Genomic DNA, 20,721 nt, shown 5'->3' with positions numbered 1-20,721 from the left:
TCGACAACCTCGTCCATACACAGCACACAATGTCGAAGAAATAAAACAACAAACATTTCATCTGACTTTCTAAATTTTGTCTACGATTTCTTTCATTTTCTTTCTCCCACTCTACAGTTTAGCTGTCTACTTTCTACTCGGGCCAGTCTTTTGTCATATTTTGTGTCATCCAACAGTATTCACCAGTGGCCTTTCAAACGAGATGCCAAAAGAAAGACGTTAATAACACAACATGCAAAAAGATACGCTGTGAACAGGATTCGAACCTGCGCGGGAATAACCCATTGGATTTCAAGTCCAACGCCTTAACCACTCGGCCATCACAGCTCTCCCATATCCCCTCACTAGTAAAGGAACTATCTTGTAGAAAGTCAGCTTTAGTTAAATAGCAAAACTAAAAGTAAGACGCTGTGAACAGGATTCGAACCTGCGCGGGAATAACCCATTGGATTTCAAGTCCAACGCCTTAACCACTCGGCCATCACAGCACTCGAGGCAGTCAAGTCAAACAGACTCAAGCAACTTCTTGGGAGGGTTTCACCAGCTCAAAATGACACATCAATACTATTCCAAATGCACAATAACAAATTCTATCCTCGACACACTCGTCCATACACAGCACACAATGTTTAGGAAATAAACTAACAAATATTTCAACTGACTTTCTAAATTTTGTCTACGATTTCTTTCATTTTCTTTCTCCCACTCTACAGTTTAGCTGTCTACTTTCTACTCGGGCCAGTCTTTTGTCATATTTTGTGTCATCCAACAGTATTCACCAGTGGCCTTTCAAACGAGATGCCAAAAGGAAGATGTTAATCACACAACATGCAAAAAGATACGCTGTGAACAGGATTCGAACCTGCGCGGAAATAACCCATTGGATTTCAAGTCCAACGCCTTAACCACTCGGCCATCACAGCACTCACGGCAGTCAAGTCAAACAGACTCAAGCAACTTCTTGGGAGGGTTTCACCAGCTCAAAATGACACATCAATACTATTCCAAATGCACAATAACAAATTCTATCATCGACAAACTCGTCCATACACAGCACACAATGTTTAAGAAATAAAATAACAAACATTTCATCTGACTTTCTAAATTTTGTCTACGATTTCTTTCATTTTCTTTCTCCCACTCTACAGTTGAGCTGTCTACTTTCTACTCGGGCCAGTCTTTTGTCATATTTTGTGTCATCCAACAGTATTCACCAGTGGCCTTTCAAACGAGATGCCAAAAGAAAGATGTTAATCACACAACATGCAAAAAGATACGCTGTGAACAGGATTCGAACCTGCGCGGGAATAACCCATTGGATTTCAAGTCCAACGCCTTAACCACTCGGCCATCACAGCTCTCCCATATCCCCTCACTAGTAAAGGAACTATCTTGTAGAAAGTCAGCTTTAGTTAAATAGCAAAACTAAAAGTAAGACGCTGTGAACAGGATTCGATCCTTCGCGGGAATATCCCATTGGATTTCGAGTCCAACGCCTTAACCACTCGGCCATCACAGCACTCACGGCAGTCAAGTCAAACAGACTCAAGCAACTTCTTGGGAGGGTTTCACCAGCTCAAAATGACACATCAATACTATTCCAAATGCACAATAACAAATTCTATCCTCGACACACTCGTCCATACACAGCACACAATGTTTAGGAAATAAACTAACAAATATTTCAACTGACTTTCTAAATTTTGTCTACGATTTCTTTCATTTTCTTTCTCCCACTCTACAGTTTAGCTGTCTACTTTCTACTCGGGCCAGTCTTTTGTCATATTTTGTGTCATCCAACAGTATTCACCAGTGGCCTTTCAAACGAGATGCCAAAAGGAAGATGTTAATCACACAACATGCAAAAAGATACGCTGTGAACAGGATTCGAACCTGCGCGGGAATAACCCATTGGATTTCAAGTCCAACGCCTTAACCACTCGGCCATCACAGCTCTCCCATATCCCCTCACTAGTAAAGGAACTATCTTGTAGAAAGTCAGCTTTAGTTAAATAGCAAAACTAAAAGTAAGACGCTGTGAACAGGATTCGAACCTGCGCGGGAATAACCCATTGGATTTCAAGTCCAACGCCTTAACCACTCGGCCATCACAGCACTCACGGCAGTCAAGTCAAACAGACTCAAGCAACTTCTTGGGAGGGTTTCACCAGCTCAAAATGACACATCAATACTATTCCAAATGCACAATAACAAATTCTATCCTCGACACACTCGTCCATACACAGCACACAATGTTTAGGAAATAAACTAACAAATATTTCAACTGACTTTCTAAATTTTGTCTACGATTTCTTTCATTTTCTTTCTCCCACTCTACAGTTTAGCTGTCTACTTTTTACTCGGGCCAGTCTTTTGTCATATTTTGTGTCATCCAACAGTATTCACCAGTGGCCTTTCAAACGAGATGCCAAAAGGAAGATGTTAATCACACAACATGCAAAAAGATACGCTGTGAACAGGATTCGAACCTGCGCGGGAATAACCCATTGGATTTCAAGTCCAACGCCTTAACCACTCGGCCATCACAGCACTCACGGCAGTCAAGTCAAACAGACTCAAGCAACTTCTTGGGAGGGTTTCACCAGCTCAAAATGACACATCAATACTATTCCAAATGCACAATACCAAATTCTATCCTCGACAAACTCGTCCATACACAGCACACAATGTTTAAGAAATAAAACAACAAACATTTCATCTGACTTTCTAAATTTTGTCTACGATTTCTTTCATTTTCTTTCTCCCACTCTACAGTTGAGCTGTCTACTTTCTACTCGGGCCAGTCTTTTGTCATATTTTGTGTCATCCAACAGTATTCACCAGTGGCCTTTCAAACGAGATGCCAAAAGAAAGATGTTAATCACACAACATGCAAAAAGATACGCTGTGAACAGGATTCGAACCTGCGCGGGAATAACCCATTGGATTTCAAGTCCAACGCCTTAACCACTCGGCCATCACAGCTCTCCCATATCCCCTCACTAGTAAAGGAACTATCTTGTAGAAAGTCAGCTTTAGTTAAATAGCAAAACTAAAAGTAAGACGCTGTGAACAGGATTCGAACCTTCGCGGGAATATCCCATTGGATTTCGAGTCCAACGCCTTAACCACTCGGCCATCACAGCACTCACGGCAGTCAAGTCAAACAGACTCAAGCAACTTCTTGGGAGGGTTTCACCAGCTCAAAATGACACATCAATACTATTCCAAATGCACAATAACAAATTCTATCCTCGACAACCTCGTCCATACACAGCACACAATGTCGAAGAAATAAAACAACAAACATTTCATCTGACTTTCTAAATTTTGTCTACGATTTCTTTCATTTTCTTTCTCCCACTCTACAGTTTAGCTGTCTACTTTCTACTCGGGCCAGTCTTTTGTCATATTTTGTGTCATCCAACAGTATTCACCAGTGGCCTTTCAAACGAGATGCCAAAAGAAAGACGTTAATAACACAACATGCAAAAAGATACGCTGTGAACAGGATTCGAACCTGCGCGGGAATAACCCATTGGATTTCAAGTCCAACGCCTTAACCACTCGGCCATCACAGCTCTCCCATATCCCCTCACTAGTAAAGGAACTATCTTGTAGAAAGTCAGCTTTAGTTAAATAGCAAAACTAAAAGTAAGACGCTGTGAACAGGATTCGAACCTGCGCGGGAATAACCCATTGGATTTCAAGTCCAACGCCTTAACCACTCGGCCATCACAGCACTCGAGGCAGTCAAGTCAAACAGACTCAAGCAACTTCTTGGGAGGGTTTCACCAGCTCAAAATGACACATCAATACTATTCCAAATGCACAATAACAAATTCTATCCTCGACACACTCGTCCATACACAGCACACAATGTTTAGGAAATAAACTAACAAATATTTCAACTGACTTTCTAAATTTTGTCTACGATTTCTTTCATTTTCTTTCTCCCACTCTACAGTTTAGCTGTCTACTTTCTACTCGGGCCAGTCTTTTGTCATATTTTGTGTCATCCAACAGTATTCACCAGTGGCCTTTCAAACGAGATGCCAAAAGGAAGATGTTAATCACACAACATGCAAAAAGATACGCTGTGAACAGGATTCGAACCTGCGCGGAAATAACCCATTGGATTTCAAGTCCAACGCCTTAACCACTCGGCCATCACAGCACTCACGGCAGTCAAGTCAAACAGACTCAAGCAACTTCTTGGGAGGGTTTCACCAGCTCAAAATGACACATCAATACTATTCCAAATGCACAATAACAAATTCTATCATCGACAAACTCGTCCATACACAGCACACAATGTTTAAGAAATAAAATAACAAACATTTCATCTGACTTTCTAAATTTTGTCTACGATTTCTTTCATTTTCTTTCTCCCACTCTACAGTTGAGCTGTCTACTTTCTACTCGGGCCAGTCTTTTGTCATATTTTGTGTCATCCAACAGTATTCACCAGTGGCCTTTCAAACGAGATGCCAAAAGAAAGATGTTAATCACACAACATGCAAAAAGATACGCTGTGAACAGGATTCGAACCTGCGCGGGAATAACCCATTGGATTTCAAGTCCAACGCCTTAACCACTCGGCCATCACAGCTCTCCCATATCCCCTCACTAGTAAAGGAACTATCTTGTAGAAAGTCAGCTTTAGTTAAATAGCAAAACTAAAAGTAAGACGCTGTGAACAGGATTCGATCCTTCGCGGGAATATCCCATTGGATTTCGAGTCCAACGCCTTAACCACTCGGCCATCACAGCACTCACGGCAGTCAAGTCAAACAGACTCAAGCAACTTCTTGGGAGGGTTTCACCAGCTCAAAATGACACATCAATACTATTCCAAATGCACAATAACAAATTCTATCCTCGACACACTCGTCCATACACAGCACACAATGTTTAGGAAATAAACTAACAAATATTTCAACTGACTTTCTAAATTTTGTCTACGATTTCTTTCATTTTCTTTCTCCCACTCTACAGTTTAGCTGTCTACTTTCTACTCGGGCCAGTCTTTTGTCATATTTTGTGTCATCCAACAGTATTCACCAGTGGCCTTTCAAACGAGATGCCAAAAGGAAGATGTTAATCACACAACATGCAAAAAGATACGCTGTGAACAGGATTCGAACCTGCGCGGGAATAACCCATTGGATTTCAAGTCCAACGCCTTAACCACTCGGCCATCACAGCTCTCCCATATCCCCTCACTAGTAAAGGAACTATCTTGTAGAAAGTCAGCTTTAGTTAAATAGCAAAACTAAAAGTAAGACGCTGTGAACAGGATTCGAACCTGCGCGGGAATAACCCATTGGATTTCAAGTCCAACGCCTTAACCACTCGGCCATCACAGCACTCACGGCAGTCAAGTCAAACAGACTCAAGCAACTTCTTGGGAGGGTTTCACCAGCTCAAAATGACACATCAATACTATTCCAAATGCACAATAACAAATTCTATCCTCGACACACTCGTCCATACACAGCACACAATGTTTAGGAAATAAACTAACAAATATTTCAACTGACTTTCTAAATTTTGTCTACGATTTCTTTCATTTTCTTTCTCCCACTCTACAGTTTAGCTGTCTACTTTTTACTCGGGCCAGTCTTTTGTCATATTTTGTGTCATCCAACAGTATTCACCAGTGGCCTTTCAAACGAGATGCCAAAAGGAAGATGTTAATCACACAACATGCAAAAAGATACGCTGTGAACAGGATTCGAACCTGCGCGGGAATAACCCATTGGATTTCAAGTCCAACGCCTTAACCACTCGGCCATCACAGCACTCACGGCAGTCAAGTCAAACAGACTCAAGCAACTTCTTGGGAGGGTTTCACCAGCTCAAAATGACACATCAATACTATTCCAAATGCACAATACCAAATTCTATCCTCGACAAACTCGTCCATACACAGCACACAATGTTTAAGAAATAAAACAACAAACATTTCATCTGACTTTCTAAATTTTGTCTACGATTTCTTTCATTTTCTTTCTCCCACTCTACAGTTGAGCTGTCTACTTTCTACTCGGGCCAGTCTTTTGTCATATTTTGTGTCATCCAACAGTATTCACCAGTGGCCTTTCAAACGAGATGCCAAAAGAAAGATGTTAATCACACAACATGCAAAAAGATACGCTGTGAACAGGATTCGAACCTGCGCGGGAATAACCCATTGGATTTCAAGTCCAACGCCTTAACCACTCGGCCATCACAGCACTCACGGCAGTCAAGTCAAACAGACTCAAGCAACTTCTTGGGAGGGTTTCACCAGCTCAAAATGACACATCAATACTATTCCAAATGCACAATAACAAATTCTATCCTCGACACACTCGTCCATACACAGCACACAATGTTTAGGAAATAAACTAACAAATATTTCAACTGACTTTCTAAATTTTGTCTACGATTTCTTTCATTTTCTTTCTCCCACTCTACAGTTTAGCTGTCTACTTTCTACTCGGGCCAGTCTTTTGTCATATTTTGTGTCATCCAACAGTATTCACCAGTGGCCTTTCAAACGAGATGCCAAAAGGAAGATGTTAATCACACAACATGCAAAAAGATACGCTGTGAACAGGATTCGAACCTGCGCGGGAATAACCCATTGGATTTCAAGTCCAACGCCTTAACCACTCGGCCATCACAGCACTCACGGCAGGAAAGTCAAACAGACTCAAGCAACTTCTTGGGAGGGTTTCACCAGCTCAAAATGACACATCAATACTATTCCAAATGCACAATAACAAATTCTATCCTCGACACACTCGTCCATACACAGCACACAATGTTTAGGAAATAAACTAACAAATATTTCATCTGACTTTCTAAATTTTGTCTACGATTTCTTTCATTTTCTTTCTCCCACTCTACAGTTTAGCTGTCTACTTTCTACTCGGGCCAGTCTTTTGTCATATTTTGTGTCATCCAACAGTATTCACCAGTGGCCTTTCAAACGAGATGCCAAAAGAAAGACGTTATTCACACAACATGCAAAAAGATACGCTGTGAACAGGATTCGAACCTGCGCGGGAATAACCCATTGGATTTCAAGTCCAACGCCTTAACCACTCGGCCATCACAGCTCTCCCATATCCCCTCACTAGTAAAGGAACTATCTTGTAGAAAGTCAGCTTTAGTTAAATAGCAAAACTAAAAGTAAGACGCTGTGAACAGGATTCGAACCTGCGCAGGAATATCCCATTGGATTTCGAGTCCAACGCCTTAACCACTCGGCCATCACAGCACTCACGGCAGTCAAGTCAAACAGACTCAAGCAACTTCTTGGGAGGGTTTCACCAGCTCAAAATGACACATCAATACTATTCCAAATGCACAATAACAAATTCTATCCTCGACAAACTCGTCCATACACAGCACACAATGTTTAAGAAATAAAACAACAAACATTTCATCTGACTTTCTAAATTTTGTCTACGATTTCTTTCATTTTCTTTCTCCCACTCTACAGTTTAGCTGTCTACTTTCTACTCGGGCCAGTCTTTTGTCATATTTTGTGTCATCCAACAGTATTCACCAGTGGCCTTTCAAACGAGATGCCAAAAGAAAGATGTTAATCACACAACATGCAAAAAGATACGCTGTGAACAGGATTCGAACCTGCGCGGGAATATCCCATTGGATTTCAAGTCCAACGCCTTAACCACTCGGCCATCACAGCACTCACGGCAGTCAAGTCAAACAGACTCAAGCAACTTCTTGGGAGGGTTTCACCAGCTCAAAATGACACATCAATGCTATTCCAAATGCACAATAACAAATTCTATCCTCGACACACTCGTCCATACACAGCACACAATGTTTAGGAAATAAACTAACAAATATTTCATCTGACTTTCTAAATTTTGTCTACGATTTCTTTCATTTTCTTTCTCCAACTCTACAGTTTGGCTGTCTACTTTCTACTCGGGCCAGTCTTTTGTCATATTTTGTGTCATCCAACAGTATTCACCAGTGGCCTTTCAAACGAGATGCCAAAAGAAAGACGTTAATCACACAACATGCAAAAAGATACGCTGTGAACAGGATTCGAACCTGCGCGGGAATAACCCATTGGATTTCGAGTCCAACGCCTTAACCACTCGGCCATCACAGCTCTCCCATATCCTCTCACTATTAAAGGAACTATCTTGTAGAAAGTCAGCTTTAGTTAAATAGCAAAACTAAAAGTAAGACGCTATGACAAACTCAAGCAACTTCTTGGGAGGGTTTCACCAGCTCAAAATGACACATCAATACTATTCCAAATGCACAATAACAAATTCTATCCTCGACAAACTCGTCCATACACAGCACACAATGTTTAAGAAATAAAATAACAAACATTTCATCTGACTTTCTAAATTTTGTCTACGATTTCTTTCATTTTCTTTCTCCCACTCTACAGTTGAGCTGTCTACTTTCTACTCGGGCCAGTCTTTTGTCATATTTTGTGTCATCCAACAGTATTCACCAGTGGCCTTTCAAACGAGATGCCAAAAGAAAGATGTTAATCACACAACATGCAAAAAGATACGCTGTGAACAGGATTCGAACCTGCGCGGGAATAACCCATTGGATTTCAAGTCCAACGCCTTAACCACTCGGCCATCACAGCTCTCCCATATCCCCTCACTAGTAAAGGAACTATCTTGTAGAAAGTCAGCTTTAGTTAAATAGCAAAACTAAAAGTAAGACGCTGTGAACAGGATTCGAACCTGCGCGGGAATATCCCATTGGATTTCGAGTCCAACGCCTTAACCACTCGGCCATCACAGCACTCATGGCAGTCAAGTCAAACAGACTCAAGCAACTTCTTGGGAGGGTTTCACCAGCTCAAAATGACACATCAATACTATTCCAAATGCACAATAACAAATTCTATCCTCGACAACCTCGTCCATACACAGCACACAATGTCGAAGAAATAAAACAACAAACATTTCATCTGACTTTCTACATTTTGTCTACGATTTCTTTCATTTTCTTTCTCCCACTCTACAGTTTAGCTGTCTACTTTCTACTCGGGCCAGTCTTTTGTCATATTTTGTGTCATCCAACAGTATTCACCAGTGGCCTTTCAAACGAGATGCCAAAAGAAAGATGTTAATCACACAACATGCAAAAAGATACGCTGTGAACAGGATTCGAACCTGCGCGGGAATAACCCATTGGATTTCAAGTCCAACGCCTTAACCACTCGGCCATCACAGCACTCACGGCAGTCAAGTCAAACAGACTCAAGCAACTTCTTGGGAGGGTTTCACCAGCTCAAAATGACACATCAATACTACTCCAAATGCACAATAACAAATTCTATCCTCGACACACTCGTCCATACACAGCACACAATGTTTAGGAAATAAACTAACAAATATTTCAACTGACTTTCTAAATTTTGTCTACGATTTCTTTCATTTCCTTTCTCCCACTCTACAGTTTAGCTGTCTACTTTCTACTCGGGCCAGTCTTTTGTCATATTTTGTGTCATCCAACAGTATTCACCAGTGGCCTTTCAAACGAGATGCCAAAAGGAAGATGTTAATCACACAACATGCAAAAAGATACGCTGTGAACAGGATTCGAACCTGCGCGGGAATAACCCATTGGATTTCAAGTCCAACGCCTTAACCACTCGGCCATCACAGCACTCACGGCAGGAAAGTCAAACAGACTCAAGCAACTTCTTGGGAGGGTTTCACCAGCTCAAAATGACACATCAATACTATTCCAAATGCACAATAACAAATTCTATCCTCGACACACTCGTCCATACACAGCACACAATGTTTAGGAAATAAACTAACAAATATTTCATCTGACTTTCTAAATTTTGTCTACGATTTCTTTCATTTTCTTTCTCCCACTCTACAGTTTAGCTGTCTACTTTCTACTCGGGCCAGTCTTTTGTCATATTTTGTGTCATCCAACAGTATTCACCAGTGGCCTTTCAAACGAGATGCCAAAAGAAAGACGTTATTCACACAACATGCAAAAAGATACGCTGTGAACAGGATTCGAACCTGCGCGTGAATAACCCATTGGATTTCAAGTCCAACGCCTTAACCACTCGGCCATCACAGCTCTCCCATATCCCCTCACTAGTAAAGGAACTATCTTGTAGAAAGTCAGCTTTAGTTAAATAGCAAAACTAAAAGTAAGACGCTGTGAACAGGATTCGAACCTGCGCAGGAATATCCCATTGGATTTCGAGTCCAACGCCTTAACCACTCGGCCATCACAGCACTCACGGCAGTCAAGTCAAACAGACTCAAGCAACTTCTTGGGAGGGTTTCACCAGCTCAAAATGACACATCAATACTATTCCAAATGCACAATAACAAATTCTATCCTCGACAAACTCGTCCATACACAGCACACAATGTTTAAGAAATAAAACAACAAACATTTCATCTGACTTTCTAAATTTTGTCTACGATTTCTTTCATTTTCTTTCTCCCACTCTACAGTTTAGCTGTCTACTTTCTACTCGGGCCAGTCTTTTGTCATATTTTGTGTCATCCAACAGTATTCACCAGTGGCCTTTCAAACGAGATGCCAAAAGAAAGATGTTAATCACACAACATGCAAAAAGATACGCTGTGAACAGGATTCGAACCTGCGCGGGAATAACCCATTGGATTTCAAGTCCAACGCCTTAACCACTCGGCCATCACAGCACTCACGGCAGTCAAGTCAAACAGACTCAAGCAACTTCTTGGGAGGGTTTCACCAGCTCAAAATGACACATCAATGCTATTCCAAATGCACAATAACAAATTCTATCCTCGACACACTCGTCCATACACAGCACACAATGTTTAGGAAATAAAATAACAAACATTTCATCTGACTTTCTAAATTTTGTCTACGATTTCTTTCATTTTCTTTCTCCAACTCTACAGTTTGGCTGTCTACTTTCTACTCGGGCCAGTCTTTTGTCATATTTTGTGTCATCCAACAGTATTCACCAGTGGCCTTTCAAACGAGATGCCAAAAGAAAGATGTTAATCACACAACATGCAAAAAGATACGCTGTGAACAGGATTCGAACCTGCGCGGGAATAACCCATTGGATTTCGAGTACAACGCCTGAACCACTCGGCCATCACAGCTCTCCCATATCCTCTCACTATTAAAGGAACTATCTTGTAGAAAGTCAGCTTTAGTTAAATAGGAAAACTAAAAGTAAGACGCTATGACAAACTCAAGCAACTTCTTGTAAGGGTTTCACCAGCTCAAAATGACACATCAATACTATTCCAAATGCACAATAACAAATTCTATCCTCGACACACTCGTCCATACATAGCACACAATGTTTAGGAAATAAAATAACAAACATTTCATTTGACTTTCTAAATTTTGTCTACGATTTCTTTCATTTTCTTTCTCCCACTCTACAGTTCAGCTGTCTACTTTCTACTCGGGCCAGTCTTTTGTCATATTTTGTGTCATCCAACAGTATTCACTAGTGGCCTTTCAAACGAGATGCCAAAAGAAAGACGTTAATCACACAACATGCAAAAAGATACGCTGTGAACAGGATTCGAACCTGCGCGGGAATAACCCATTGGATTTCAAGTCCAACGCCTTAACCACTCGGCCATCACAGCTCTCCCATATCCCCTCACTAGTAAAGGAACTATCTTGTAGAAAGTCAGCTTTAGTTAAATAGCAAAACTAAAAGTAAGACGCTGTGAACAGGATTCGAACCTGCGCAGGAATATCCCATTGGATTTCGAGTCCAACGCCTTAACCACTCGGCCATCACAGCACTCACGGCAGGAAAGTCAAACAGACTCAAGCAACTTCTTGGGAGGGTTTCACCAGCTCAAAATGACACATCAATACTATTCCAAATGCACAATAACAAATTCTATCCTCGACAAACTCGTCCATACACAGCACACAATGTTTAAGAAATAAAACAACAAACATTTCATCTGACTTTCTAAATTTTGTCTACGATTTCTTTCATTTTCTTTCTCCCACTCTACAGTTTAGCTGTCTACTTTCTACTCGGGCCAGTCTTTTGTCATATTTTGTGTCATCCAACAGTATTCACCAGTGGCCTTTCAAACGAGATGCCAAAAGAAAGATGTTAATCACACAACATGCAAAAAGATACGCTGTGAACAGGATTCGAACCTGCGCGGGAATAACCCATTGGATTTCAAGTCCAACGCCTTAACCACTCGGCCATCACAGCACTCACGGCAGTCAAGTCAAACAGACTCAAGCAACTTCTTGGGAGGGTTTCACCAGCTCAAAATGACACATCAATGCTATTCCAAATGCACAATAACAAATTCTATCCTCGACACACTCGTCCATACACAGCACACAATGTTTAGGAAATAAAATAACAAACATTTCATCTGACTTTCTAAATTTTGTCTACGATTTCTTTCATTTTCTTTCTCCAACTCTACAGTTTGGCTGTCTACTTTCTACTCGGGCCAGTCTTTTGTCATATTTTGTGTCATCCAACAGTATTCACCAGTGGCCTTTCAAACGAGATGCCAAAAGAAAGATGTTAATCACACAACATGCAAAAAGATACGCTGTGAACAGGATTCGAACCTGCGCGGGAATAACCCATTGGATTTCGAGTCCAACGCCTTAACCACTCGGCCATCACAGCTCTCCCATATCCTCTCACTATTAAAGGAACTATCTTGTAGAAAGTCAGCTTTAGTTAAATAGGAAAACTAAAAGTAAGACGCTATGACAAACTCAAGCAACTTCTTGGGAGGGTTTCACCAGCTCAAAATGACACATCAATACTATTCCAAATGCACAATAACAAATTCTATCCTCGACACACTCGTCCATACATAGCACACAATGTTTAGGAAATAAAATAACAAACATTTCATCTGACTTTCTAAATTTTGTCTACGATTTCTTTCATTTTCTTTCTCCAACTCTACAGTTTGGCTGTCTACTTTCTACTCGGGCCAGTCTTTTGTCATATTTTGTGTCATCCAACAGTATTCACCAGTGGCCTTTCAAACGAGATGCCAAAAGAAAGATGTTAATCACACAACATGCAAAAAGATACGCTGTGAACAGGATTCGAACCTCCGCGGGAATAACCCATTGTATTTCGAGTCCAACGCCTTAACCACTCGGCCATCACAGCTCTCCCATATCCTCTCACTATTAAAGGAACTATCTTGTAGAAAGTCAGCTTTAGTTAAATAGGAAAACTAAAAGTAAGACGCTATGACAAACTCAAGGAACTTCTTGGGAGGGTTTCACCAGCTCAAAATGACACATCAATACTATTCCAAATGCACAATAACAAATTCTATCCTCGACACACTCGTCCATACATAGCACACAATGTTTAGGAAATAAAATAACAAACATTTCATTTGACTTTCTAAATTTTGTCTACGATTTCTTTCATTTTCTTTCTCCCACTCTACAGTTCAGCTGTCTACTTTCTACTCGGGCCAGTCTTTTGTCATATTTTGTGTCATCCAACAGTATTCACTAGTGGCCTTTCAAACGAGATGCCAAAAGAAAGACGTTAATCACACAACATGCAAAAAGATACGCTGTGAACAGGATTCGAACCTGCGCGGGAATAACCCATTGGATTTCAAGTCCAACGCCTTAACCACTCGGCCATCACAGCTCTCCCATATCCCCTCACTAGTAAAGGAACTATCTTGTAGAAAGTCAGCTTTAGTTAAATAGCAAAACTAAAAGTAAGACGCTGTGAACAGGATTCGAACCTGCGCACTAAGATCCCATTGGATTTCGAGTCCAACGCCTTAACCACTCGGCCATCACAGCACTCACGGCAGTCAAGTCAAACAGACTCAAGCAACTTCTTGGGAGGGTTTCACCAGCTCAAAATGACACATCAATACTATTCCAAATGCACAATAACAAATTCTATCCTCGACAAACTCGTCCATACACAGCACACAATGTTTAAGAAATAAAACAACAAACATTTCATCTGACTTTCTAAATTTTGTCTACGATTTCTTTCATTTTCTTTCTCCCACTCTACAGTTTAGCTGTCTACTTTCTACTCGGGCCAGTCTTTTGTCATATTTTGTGTCATCCAACAGTATTCACCAGTGGCCTTTCAAACGAGATGCCAAAAGAAAGATGTTAATCACACAACATGCAAAAAGATACGCTGTGAACAGGATTCGAACCTGCGCGGGAATAACCCATTGGATTTCAAGTCCAACGCCTTAACCACTCGGCCATCACAGCACTCACGGCAGTCAAGTCAAACAGACTCAAGCAACTTCTTGGGAGGGTTTCACCAGCTCAAAATGACACATCAATGCTATTCCAAATGCACAATAACAAATTCTATCCTCGACACACTCGTCCATACACAGCACACAATGTTTAGGAAATAAAATAACAAACATTTCATCTGACTTTCTAAATTTTGTCTACGATTTCTTTCATTTTCTTTCTCCAACTCTACAGTTTGACTGTCTACTTTCTACTCGGGCCAGTCTTTTGTCATATTTTGTGTCATCCAACAGTATTCACCAGTGGCCTTTCAAACGAGATGCCAAAAGAAAGATGTTAATCACACAACATGCAAAAAGATACGCTGTGAACAGGATTCGAACCTGCGCGGGAATAACCCATTGGATTTCGAGTCCAACGCCTTATCCACTCGGCCATCACAGCTCTCCCATATCCTCTCACTATTAAAGGAACTATCTTGTAGAAAGTCAGCTTTAGTTAAATAGGAAAACTAAAAGTAAGACGCTATGACAAACTCAAGCAACTTCTTGGGAGGGTTTCACCAGCTCAAAATGACACATCAATACTATTCCAAATGCATAATAACAAATTCTATCCTCGACACACTCGTCCATACATAGCACACAATGTTTAGGAAATAAAATAACAAACATTTCATTTGACTTTCTAAATTTTGTCTACGATTTCTTTCATTTTCTTTCTCCCACTCTACAGTTCAGCTGTCTACTTTCTACTCGGGCCAGTCTTTTGTCATATTTTGTGTCATCCAACAGTATTCACTAGTGGCCTTTCAAACGAGATGCCAAAAGAAAGACGTTAATCACACAACATGCAAAAAGATACGCTGTGAACAGGATTCGAACCTGCGCGGGAATAACCCATTGGATTTCAAGTCCAACGCCTTAACCATTCGGCCATCACAGATCTCCCATATCCCCTCACTAGTAAAGGACCTATCTTGTTGAAAGTCAGCTTTAGTTAAATAGCAAAACTAAAAGTAAGACGCTGTGAACAGGATTCGAACCTGCGCGGGAACATCCCATTGGATTTCGAGTCCAACGCCTTAACCACTCGGCCATCAGAGCTCTCCCATATCCCCTCACTAGTAAAGGAACTATCTTGTAGAAAGTCAGCTTTAGTTAAATAGCAAAACTAAAAGTAAGACGCTATGACAAACTCAAGCAACTTCTTGGGAGGGTTTCACCAGCTCAAAATGACACATCAATACTATTCCAAATGCACAATAACAAATTCTATCCTCGACACACTCGTCCATACACAGCACACAATGTTTAGGAAATAAAATAACAAACATTTCATCTGACTTTCTAAATTTTGTCTACGATTTCTTTCATTTTCTTTCTCCCACTCTACAGTTGAGCTGTCTACTTTCTACTCGGGCCAGTCTTTTGTCATATTTTGTGTCATCCAACAGTATTCACCAGTGGCCTTTCAAACGAGATGCCAAAAGAAAGACGTTAATCACACAACATGCAAAAAGATACGCTGTGAACAGGATTCGAACCTGCGCGGGAATAACCCATTGGATTTCAAGTCCAACGCCTTAACCACTCGGCCATCACAGCTCTCCCATATCCCCTCACTAGTAAAGGAACTATCTTGTAGAAAGTCAGCTTTAGTTAAATAGCAAACCTAAAAGTAAAACGCTGTGAACAGGATTCGAATCTGCGCGGGAATATCCCATTGGATTTCGAGTCCAACGCCTTAACCACTCGGCCATCACAGCACTCACGGCAGTCAAGTCAAACAGACTCAAGCAACTTCTTGGGAGGGTTTCACCAGCTCAAAATGAGACATCAATACTATTCCAAATGCACAATAACAAATTCTATCCTCGACACACTCGTCCATACACAGCACACAATGTTTAGGAAATAAAATAACAAACATTTCATCTGACTTTCTAAATTTTGTCTACGATTTCTTTCATTTTCTTTCTCCCACTCTACAGTTGAGCTGTCTACTTTCTACTCGGGCCAGTCTTTTGTCATATTTTGTGTCATCCAACAGTATTCACCAGTGGCCTTTCAAACGAGATGCCAAAAGAAAGACGTTAATCACACAACATGCAAAAATATACGCTGTGAACAGGATTCGAACCTGCGCGGGAATAACCCATTGGATTTCAAGTCCAACGCCTTAACCACTCGGCCATCACAGCTCTCCCATATCCCCTCACTAGTAAAGGAACTATCTTGTAGAAAGTCAGCTTTAGTTAAATAGCAAACCTAAAAGTAAAACGCTGTGAACAGGATTCGAATCTGCGCGGGAATATCCCATTGGATTTCGAGTCCAACGCCTTAACCACTCGGCCATCACAGCACTCACGGCAGTCAAGTCAAACAGACTCAAGCAACTTCTTGGGAGGGTTTCACCAGCTCAAAATGAGACATCAATACTATTCCAAATGCACAATAACAAATTCTATCCTCGACACACTCGTCCATACACAGCACACAATGTTTAGGAAATAAAATAACAAACATTTCATCTGACTTTCTAAATTTTGTCTACGATTTCTTTCATTTTCTTTCTCCCACTCTACAGTTGAGCTGTCTACTTTCTACTCGGGCCAGTCTTTTGTCATATTTTGTGTCATCCATCAGTATTCACTAGTGGCCTTTCAAACGAGATGCCAAAAGAAAGACGTTAATCACACAACATGCAAAAATATACGCTGTGAACAGGATTCGAACCTGCGCGGGAATAACCCATTGGATTTCAAGTCCAACGCCTTAACCACTCGGCCATCACAGCTCTCCCATATCCCCTCACGAGTAAAGGAACTATCTTGTAGAAAGTCAGCTTTAGTTAAATAGCAAAACTAAAAGTAAGACGCTGTGAACAGGATTCGAACCTGCGCGGGAATATCCCATTGGATTTCGAGTCCAACGCCTTAACCACTCGGCCATCACAGCACTCACGGCAGTCAAGTCAAACAGACTCAAGCAACTTCTTGGGAGGGTTTCACCAGCTCAAAATGACACATCAATACTATTCCAAATGCACAATAACAAATTCTATCCTCGACACACTCGTCCATACACAGCACACAATGTTTAGGAAATAAAATAACAAACATTTCATCTGACTTTCTAAATTTTGTCTACGATTTCTTTCATTTTCTTTCTCCCACTCTACAGTTCAGCTGTCTACTTTTTACTCGGGCCAGTCTTTTGTCACATTTTGTGTCACCCAACAGTATTCACTAGTGGCCTTTCAAACGAGATGCCAAAAGAAAGACGTTAATCTCACAACATGCAAAAAGATACGCTGTGAACAGGATTCGAACCTGCGCGGGAATAACCCATTGGATTTCAAGTCCAACGCCTTAACCACTCGGCCATCACAGCTCTCCCATATCCCCTCACTAGTAAAGGAACTATCTTGTAGAAAGTCAGCTTTAGTTAAATAGCAAAACTAAAAGTAAGACGCTGTGAACAGGATTCGAACCTGCGCGGGAATAACCCATTGGATTTCAAGTCCAACGCCTTAACCACTCGGCCATCACAGCTCTCCCATATCCCCTCACTAGTAAAGGAACTATCTTGTAGAAAGTCAGCTTTAGTTAAATAGCAAAACTAAAAGTAAGACGCTGTGAACAGGATTCGAACCTGCGCGGGAATATCCCATTGGATTTCGAGTCCAACGCCTTAACCACTCGGCCATCACAGCACTCACGGCAGTCAAGTCAAACAGACTCAAGCAACTTCTTGGGAGGGTTTCACCAGCTCAAAATGACACATCAATACTATTCCAAATGCACAATAACTAATTCTATCCTCGACACACTCGTCCATACACAGCACACAATGTTTAGGAAATAAAATAACAAACATTTCATCTGACTTTCTAAATTTTGTCTACGATTTCTTTCATTTTCTTTCTCCCACTCTACAGTTCAGCTGTCTACTTTCTACTCGGGCCAGTCTTTTGTCATATTTTGTGTCATCCAACAGTATTCACCAGTGGCCTTTCAAACGAGATGCCAAAAGAAAGACGTTAATCACACAACATGCAAAAAGATACGCTGTGAACAGGATTCGAACCTGCGCGGGAACATCCCATTGGATTTCAAGTCCAACGCCTTAACCACTCGGCCATCACAGCTCTCCCATATCCCCTCACTAGTAAAGGAACTATCTTGTAGAAAGTCAGCTTTAGTTAAATAGCAAAACTAAAAGTAAGACGCTGTGAACAGGATTCGAACCTGCGCGGGAATATCCCATTGGATTTCGAGTCCAACGCCTTAACCACTCGGCCATCACAGCACTCACGGCAGTCAAGTCAAACAGACTCAAGCAACTTCTTGGGAGGGTTTCACCAGCTCAAAATGACACATCAATACTATTCCAAATGCACAATAACAAATTCTATCCTCGACACACTCGTCCATACACAGCACACAATGTTTAGGAAATAAAATAACAAACATTTCATCTGACTTTCTAAATTTTGTCTACGATTTCTTTCATTTTCTTTCTCCCACTCTACAGTTCAGCTGTCTACTTTCTACTCGGGCCAGTCTTTTGTCATATTTTGTGTCATCCAACAGTATTCACCAGTGGCCTTTCAAACGAGATGCCAAAAGAAAGACGTTAATCACACAACATGCAAAAAGATACGCTGTGAACAGGATTCGAACCTGCGCGGGAATAACCCATTGGATTTCAAGTCCAACGCCTTAACCACTCGGCCATCACAGCTCTCCCATATCTCCTCACTAGTAAAGGAACTATCTTGTAGAAAGTCAGCTTTAGTTAAATAGCAAAACTAAAAGTAAGACCCTGTGAACAGGATTCGAACCTGCGCGGGAATATCCCATTGGATTTCGAGTCCAACGCCTTAACCACTCGGCCATCACAGCTCTCACGGCAGTCAAGTCAAACAGACTCAAGCAACTTCTTGGGAGGGTTTCACCAGCTCAAAATGACACATCAATACTATTCCAAATGCACAATAACAAATTCTATCCTCGACACACTCGTCCATACACAGCACACAATGTTTAGGAAATAAAATAACAAACATTTCATCTGACTTTCTAAATTTTGTCTACGATTTCTTTCATTTTCTTTCTCCCACTCTACAGTTCAGCTGTCTACTTTCTACTCGGGCCAGTCTTTTGTCATATTTTGTGTCATCCAACAGTATTCACTAGTGGCCTTTCAGACGAGATGCCAAAAGAAAGACGTTAATCACACAACATGCAAAAAGATACGCTGTGAACAGGATTCGAACCTGCGCGGGAATAACCCATTGGATTTCAAATCCAACGGCTTAACCACTCGGCCATCACAGCTCTCCCATATCCCCTCACTAGTAAAGGAACTATCTTGTAGAAAGTCAGCTTTAGTTAAATAGAAAAACTAAAATTAAGACGCTGTGAACAGGATTCGAACCTGCGCGGGAATATCCCATTGGATTTCGAGTCCAACGCCTTAACCACTCGGCCATCACAGCACTCACGGCAGTCAAGTCAAACAGACTCAAGCAACTTCTTGGGAGGGTTTCACCAGCTCAAAATGACACATCAATACTATTCCAAATGCACAATAACAAATTCTATCCTCGACACACTCGTCCATACACAGCACACAATGTTTAGGAAATAAAATAACAAACATTTCATCTGACTTTCTAAATTTTGTCTACGATTTCTTTCATTTTCTTTCTCCCACTCTACAGTTCAGCTGTCTACTTTTTACTCGGGCCAGTCTTTTGTCATATTTTGTGTCACCCAACAGTTTTCACTAGTGGCCTTTCAAACGAGATGCCAAAAGAAAGACGTTAATCTCACAACATGCAAAAAGATACGCTGTGAACAGGATTCAAACCTGCGCGGGAATAACCCATTGGATTTCAAGTCCAACGCCTTAACCACTCGGCCATCACAGCTCTCCCATATCCCCTCACTAGTAAAGGAACTATCTTGTAGAAAGTCAGCTTTAGTTAAATAGCAAAACTAAAAGTAAGACGCTGTGAACAGGATTCGAACCTGCGCGGGAATATCCCATTGGATTTCAAGTCCAACGCCTTATCCACTCGGCCATCACAGCTCTCCCACATCCCCTCACTAGTAAAGGAACTATCTTGTAGAAAGTCAGCTTTAGTTGAATAGCAAAACTAAAAGTAAGACGCTATGACAAACTCAAGCAACTTCTTGGGAGGGTTTCACCAGCTCAAAATGACACATCAATACTATTCCAAATGCACAATAACTAATTCTATCCTCGACACACTCGTCCATACACAGCACACAATGTTTAGGAAATAAAATAACAAACATTTCATCTGACTTTCTAAATTTTGTCTAGGATTTCTTTCATTTTCTTTCTCCAACTCTACAGTTCAGCTGTCTACTTTCTACTCGGGCCAGTCTTTTGTCATATTTTGTGTCATCCAACAGTATTCACTAGT

General features: G+C 41.1%; 37 non-coding genes across 37 annotated transcripts; all 37 read right to left on the bottom strand.

The window, feature by feature from the left end:
• Positions 1-245: 245 nt before the first annotated feature.
• Positions 246-327, bottom strand: Trnas-uga (transfer RNA serine (anticodon UGA)). The gene has a single exon. It is a non-coding gene; the product is annotated as a tRNA-Ser (tRNA).
• A 79-nt stretch (positions 328-406) lies between these two features.
• On the bottom strand, positions 407-488 carry Trnas-uga (transfer RNA serine (anticodon UGA)). The gene has a single exon. It is a non-coding gene; the product is annotated as a tRNA-Ser (tRNA).
• Positions 489-1,276: 788 nt separating this feature from the next.
• Positions 1,277-1,358, bottom strand: Trnas-uga (transfer RNA serine (anticodon UGA)). The gene has a single exon. It is a non-coding gene; the product is annotated as a tRNA-Ser (tRNA).
• Positions 1,359-1,872: 514 nt separating this feature from the next.
• Positions 1,873-1,954, bottom strand: Trnas-uga (transfer RNA serine (anticodon UGA)). Its single transcript has one exon. It is a non-coding gene; the product is annotated as a tRNA-Ser (tRNA).
• A 79-nt stretch (positions 1,955-2,033) lies between these two features.
• Positions 2,034-2,115, bottom strand: Trnas-uga (transfer RNA serine (anticodon UGA)). The gene has a single exon. It is a non-coding gene; the product is annotated as a tRNA-Ser (tRNA).
• Positions 2,116-2,468: 353 nt separating this feature from the next.
• Trnas-uga (transfer RNA serine (anticodon UGA)) lies at positions 2,469-2,550 on the bottom strand. The gene has a single exon. It is a non-coding gene; the product is annotated as a tRNA-Ser (tRNA).
• Positions 2,551-2,903: 353 nt separating this feature from the next.
• Trnas-uga (transfer RNA serine (anticodon UGA)) lies at positions 2,904-2,985 on the bottom strand. Its single transcript has one exon. It is a non-coding gene; the product is annotated as a tRNA-Ser (tRNA).
• A 514-nt stretch (positions 2,986-3,499) lies between these two features.
• Positions 3,500-3,581, bottom strand: Trnas-uga (transfer RNA serine (anticodon UGA)). The gene has a single exon. It is a non-coding gene; the product is annotated as a tRNA-Ser (tRNA).
• A 79-nt stretch (positions 3,582-3,660) lies between these two features.
• On the bottom strand, positions 3,661-3,742 carry Trnas-uga (transfer RNA serine (anticodon UGA)). The gene has a single exon. It is a non-coding gene; the product is annotated as a tRNA-Ser (tRNA).
• A 788-nt stretch (positions 3,743-4,530) lies between these two features.
• Positions 4,531-4,612, bottom strand: Trnas-uga (transfer RNA serine (anticodon UGA)). The gene has a single exon. It is a non-coding gene; the product is annotated as a tRNA-Ser (tRNA).
• A 514-nt stretch (positions 4,613-5,126) lies between these two features.
• On the bottom strand, positions 5,127-5,208 carry Trnas-uga (transfer RNA serine (anticodon UGA)). The gene has a single exon. It is a non-coding gene; the product is annotated as a tRNA-Ser (tRNA).
• A 79-nt stretch (positions 5,209-5,287) lies between these two features.
• Positions 5,288-5,369, bottom strand: Trnas-uga (transfer RNA serine (anticodon UGA)). The gene has a single exon. It is a non-coding gene; the product is annotated as a tRNA-Ser (tRNA).
• Positions 5,370-5,722: 353 nt separating this feature from the next.
• Positions 5,723-5,804, bottom strand: Trnas-uga (transfer RNA serine (anticodon UGA)). Its single transcript has one exon. It is a non-coding gene; the product is annotated as a tRNA-Ser (tRNA).
• Positions 5,805-6,157: 353 nt separating this feature from the next.
• Positions 6,158-6,239, bottom strand: Trnas-uga (transfer RNA serine (anticodon UGA)). The gene has a single exon. It is a non-coding gene; the product is annotated as a tRNA-Ser (tRNA).
• Positions 6,240-6,592: 353 nt separating this feature from the next.
• Trnas-uga (transfer RNA serine (anticodon UGA)) lies at positions 6,593-6,674 on the bottom strand. Its single transcript has one exon. It is a non-coding gene; the product is annotated as a tRNA-Ser (tRNA).
• Positions 6,675-7,027: 353 nt separating this feature from the next.
• On the bottom strand, positions 7,028-7,109 carry Trnas-uga (transfer RNA serine (anticodon UGA)). The gene has a single exon. It is a non-coding gene; the product is annotated as a tRNA-Ser (tRNA).
• Positions 7,110-8,058: 949 nt separating this feature from the next.
• Positions 8,059-8,140, bottom strand: Trnas-cga (transfer RNA serine (anticodon CGA)). Its single transcript has one exon. It is a non-coding gene; the product is annotated as a tRNA-Ser (tRNA).
• Positions 8,141-8,559: 419 nt separating this feature from the next.
• Trnas-uga (transfer RNA serine (anticodon UGA)) lies at positions 8,560-8,641 on the bottom strand. The gene has a single exon. It is a non-coding gene; the product is annotated as a tRNA-Ser (tRNA).
• A 79-nt stretch (positions 8,642-8,720) lies between these two features.
• Trnas-cga (transfer RNA serine (anticodon CGA)) lies at positions 8,721-8,802 on the bottom strand. The gene has a single exon. It is a non-coding gene; the product is annotated as a tRNA-Ser (tRNA).
• Positions 8,803-9,155: 353 nt separating this feature from the next.
• On the bottom strand, positions 9,156-9,237 carry Trnas-uga (transfer RNA serine (anticodon UGA)). The gene has a single exon. It is a non-coding gene; the product is annotated as a tRNA-Ser (tRNA).
• Positions 9,238-9,590: 353 nt separating this feature from the next.
• On the bottom strand, positions 9,591-9,672 carry Trnas-uga (transfer RNA serine (anticodon UGA)). The gene has a single exon. It is a non-coding gene; the product is annotated as a tRNA-Ser (tRNA).
• A 949-nt stretch (positions 9,673-10,621) lies between these two features.
• On the bottom strand, positions 10,622-10,703 carry Trnas-uga (transfer RNA serine (anticodon UGA)). The gene has a single exon. It is a non-coding gene; the product is annotated as a tRNA-Ser (tRNA).
• Positions 10,704-11,557: 854 nt separating this feature from the next.
• On the bottom strand, positions 11,558-11,639 carry Trnas-uga (transfer RNA serine (anticodon UGA)). Its single transcript has one exon. It is a non-coding gene; the product is annotated as a tRNA-Ser (tRNA).
• Positions 11,640-12,153: 514 nt separating this feature from the next.
• On the bottom strand, positions 12,154-12,235 carry Trnas-uga (transfer RNA serine (anticodon UGA)). Its single transcript has one exon. It is a non-coding gene; the product is annotated as a tRNA-Ser (tRNA).
• Positions 12,236-12,588: 353 nt separating this feature from the next.
• Trnas-cga (transfer RNA serine (anticodon CGA)) lies at positions 12,589-12,670 on the bottom strand. The gene has a single exon. It is a non-coding gene; the product is annotated as a tRNA-Ser (tRNA).
• Positions 12,671-13,590: 920 nt separating this feature from the next.
• Positions 13,591-13,672, bottom strand: Trnas-uga (transfer RNA serine (anticodon UGA)). The gene has a single exon. It is a non-coding gene; the product is annotated as a tRNA-Ser (tRNA).
• A 514-nt stretch (positions 13,673-14,186) lies between these two features.
• Positions 14,187-14,268, bottom strand: Trnas-uga (transfer RNA serine (anticodon UGA)). The gene has a single exon. It is a non-coding gene; the product is annotated as a tRNA-Ser (tRNA).
• Positions 14,269-15,784: 1,516 nt separating this feature from the next.
• Trnas-uga (transfer RNA serine (anticodon UGA)) lies at positions 15,785-15,866 on the bottom strand. The gene has a single exon. It is a non-coding gene; the product is annotated as a tRNA-Ser (tRNA).
• A 514-nt stretch (positions 15,867-16,380) lies between these two features.
• On the bottom strand, positions 16,381-16,462 carry Trnas-uga (transfer RNA serine (anticodon UGA)). The gene has a single exon. It is a non-coding gene; the product is annotated as a tRNA-Ser (tRNA).
• A 514-nt stretch (positions 16,463-16,976) lies between these two features.
• On the bottom strand, positions 16,977-17,058 carry Trnas-uga (transfer RNA serine (anticodon UGA)). The gene has a single exon. It is a non-coding gene; the product is annotated as a tRNA-Ser (tRNA).
• Positions 17,059-17,137: 79 nt separating this feature from the next.
• Trnas-cga (transfer RNA serine (anticodon CGA)) lies at positions 17,138-17,219 on the bottom strand. Its single transcript has one exon. It is a non-coding gene; the product is annotated as a tRNA-Ser (tRNA).
• Positions 17,220-17,572: 353 nt separating this feature from the next.
• Trnas-uga (transfer RNA serine (anticodon UGA)) lies at positions 17,573-17,654 on the bottom strand. The gene has a single exon. It is a non-coding gene; the product is annotated as a tRNA-Ser (tRNA).
• Positions 17,655-17,733: 79 nt separating this feature from the next.
• Trnas-uga (transfer RNA serine (anticodon UGA)) lies at positions 17,734-17,815 on the bottom strand. Its single transcript has one exon. It is a non-coding gene; the product is annotated as a tRNA-Ser (tRNA).
• A 79-nt stretch (positions 17,816-17,894) lies between these two features.
• Positions 17,895-17,976, bottom strand: Trnas-cga (transfer RNA serine (anticodon CGA)). The gene has a single exon. It is a non-coding gene; the product is annotated as a tRNA-Ser (tRNA).
• Positions 17,977-18,490: 514 nt separating this feature from the next.
• Positions 18,491-18,572, bottom strand: Trnas-cga (transfer RNA serine (anticodon CGA)). The gene has a single exon. It is a non-coding gene; the product is annotated as a tRNA-Ser (tRNA).
• A 353-nt stretch (positions 18,573-18,925) lies between these two features.
• Trnas-uga (transfer RNA serine (anticodon UGA)) lies at positions 18,926-19,007 on the bottom strand. Its single transcript has one exon. It is a non-coding gene; the product is annotated as a tRNA-Ser (tRNA).
• A 675-nt stretch (positions 19,008-19,682) lies between these two features.
• On the bottom strand, positions 19,683-19,764 carry Trnas-cga (transfer RNA serine (anticodon CGA)). Its single transcript has one exon. It is a non-coding gene; the product is annotated as a tRNA-Ser (tRNA).
• Positions 19,765-20,721: the final 957 nt, after the last annotated feature.

The sequence above is a fragment of the Haliotis asinina genome, chromosome 5, assembly GCF_037392515.1.
Source record: "Haliotis asinina isolate JCU_RB_2024 chromosome 5, JCU_Hal_asi_v2, whole genome shotgun sequence".
Classification (NCBI taxonomy): domain Eukaryota; kingdom Metazoa; phylum Mollusca; class Gastropoda; order Lepetellida; family Haliotidae; genus Haliotis; species Haliotis asinina.
Note: the sequence above shows the minus strand (reverse complement) of the source record. Positions and strands in the feature narration are given on the sequence as shown.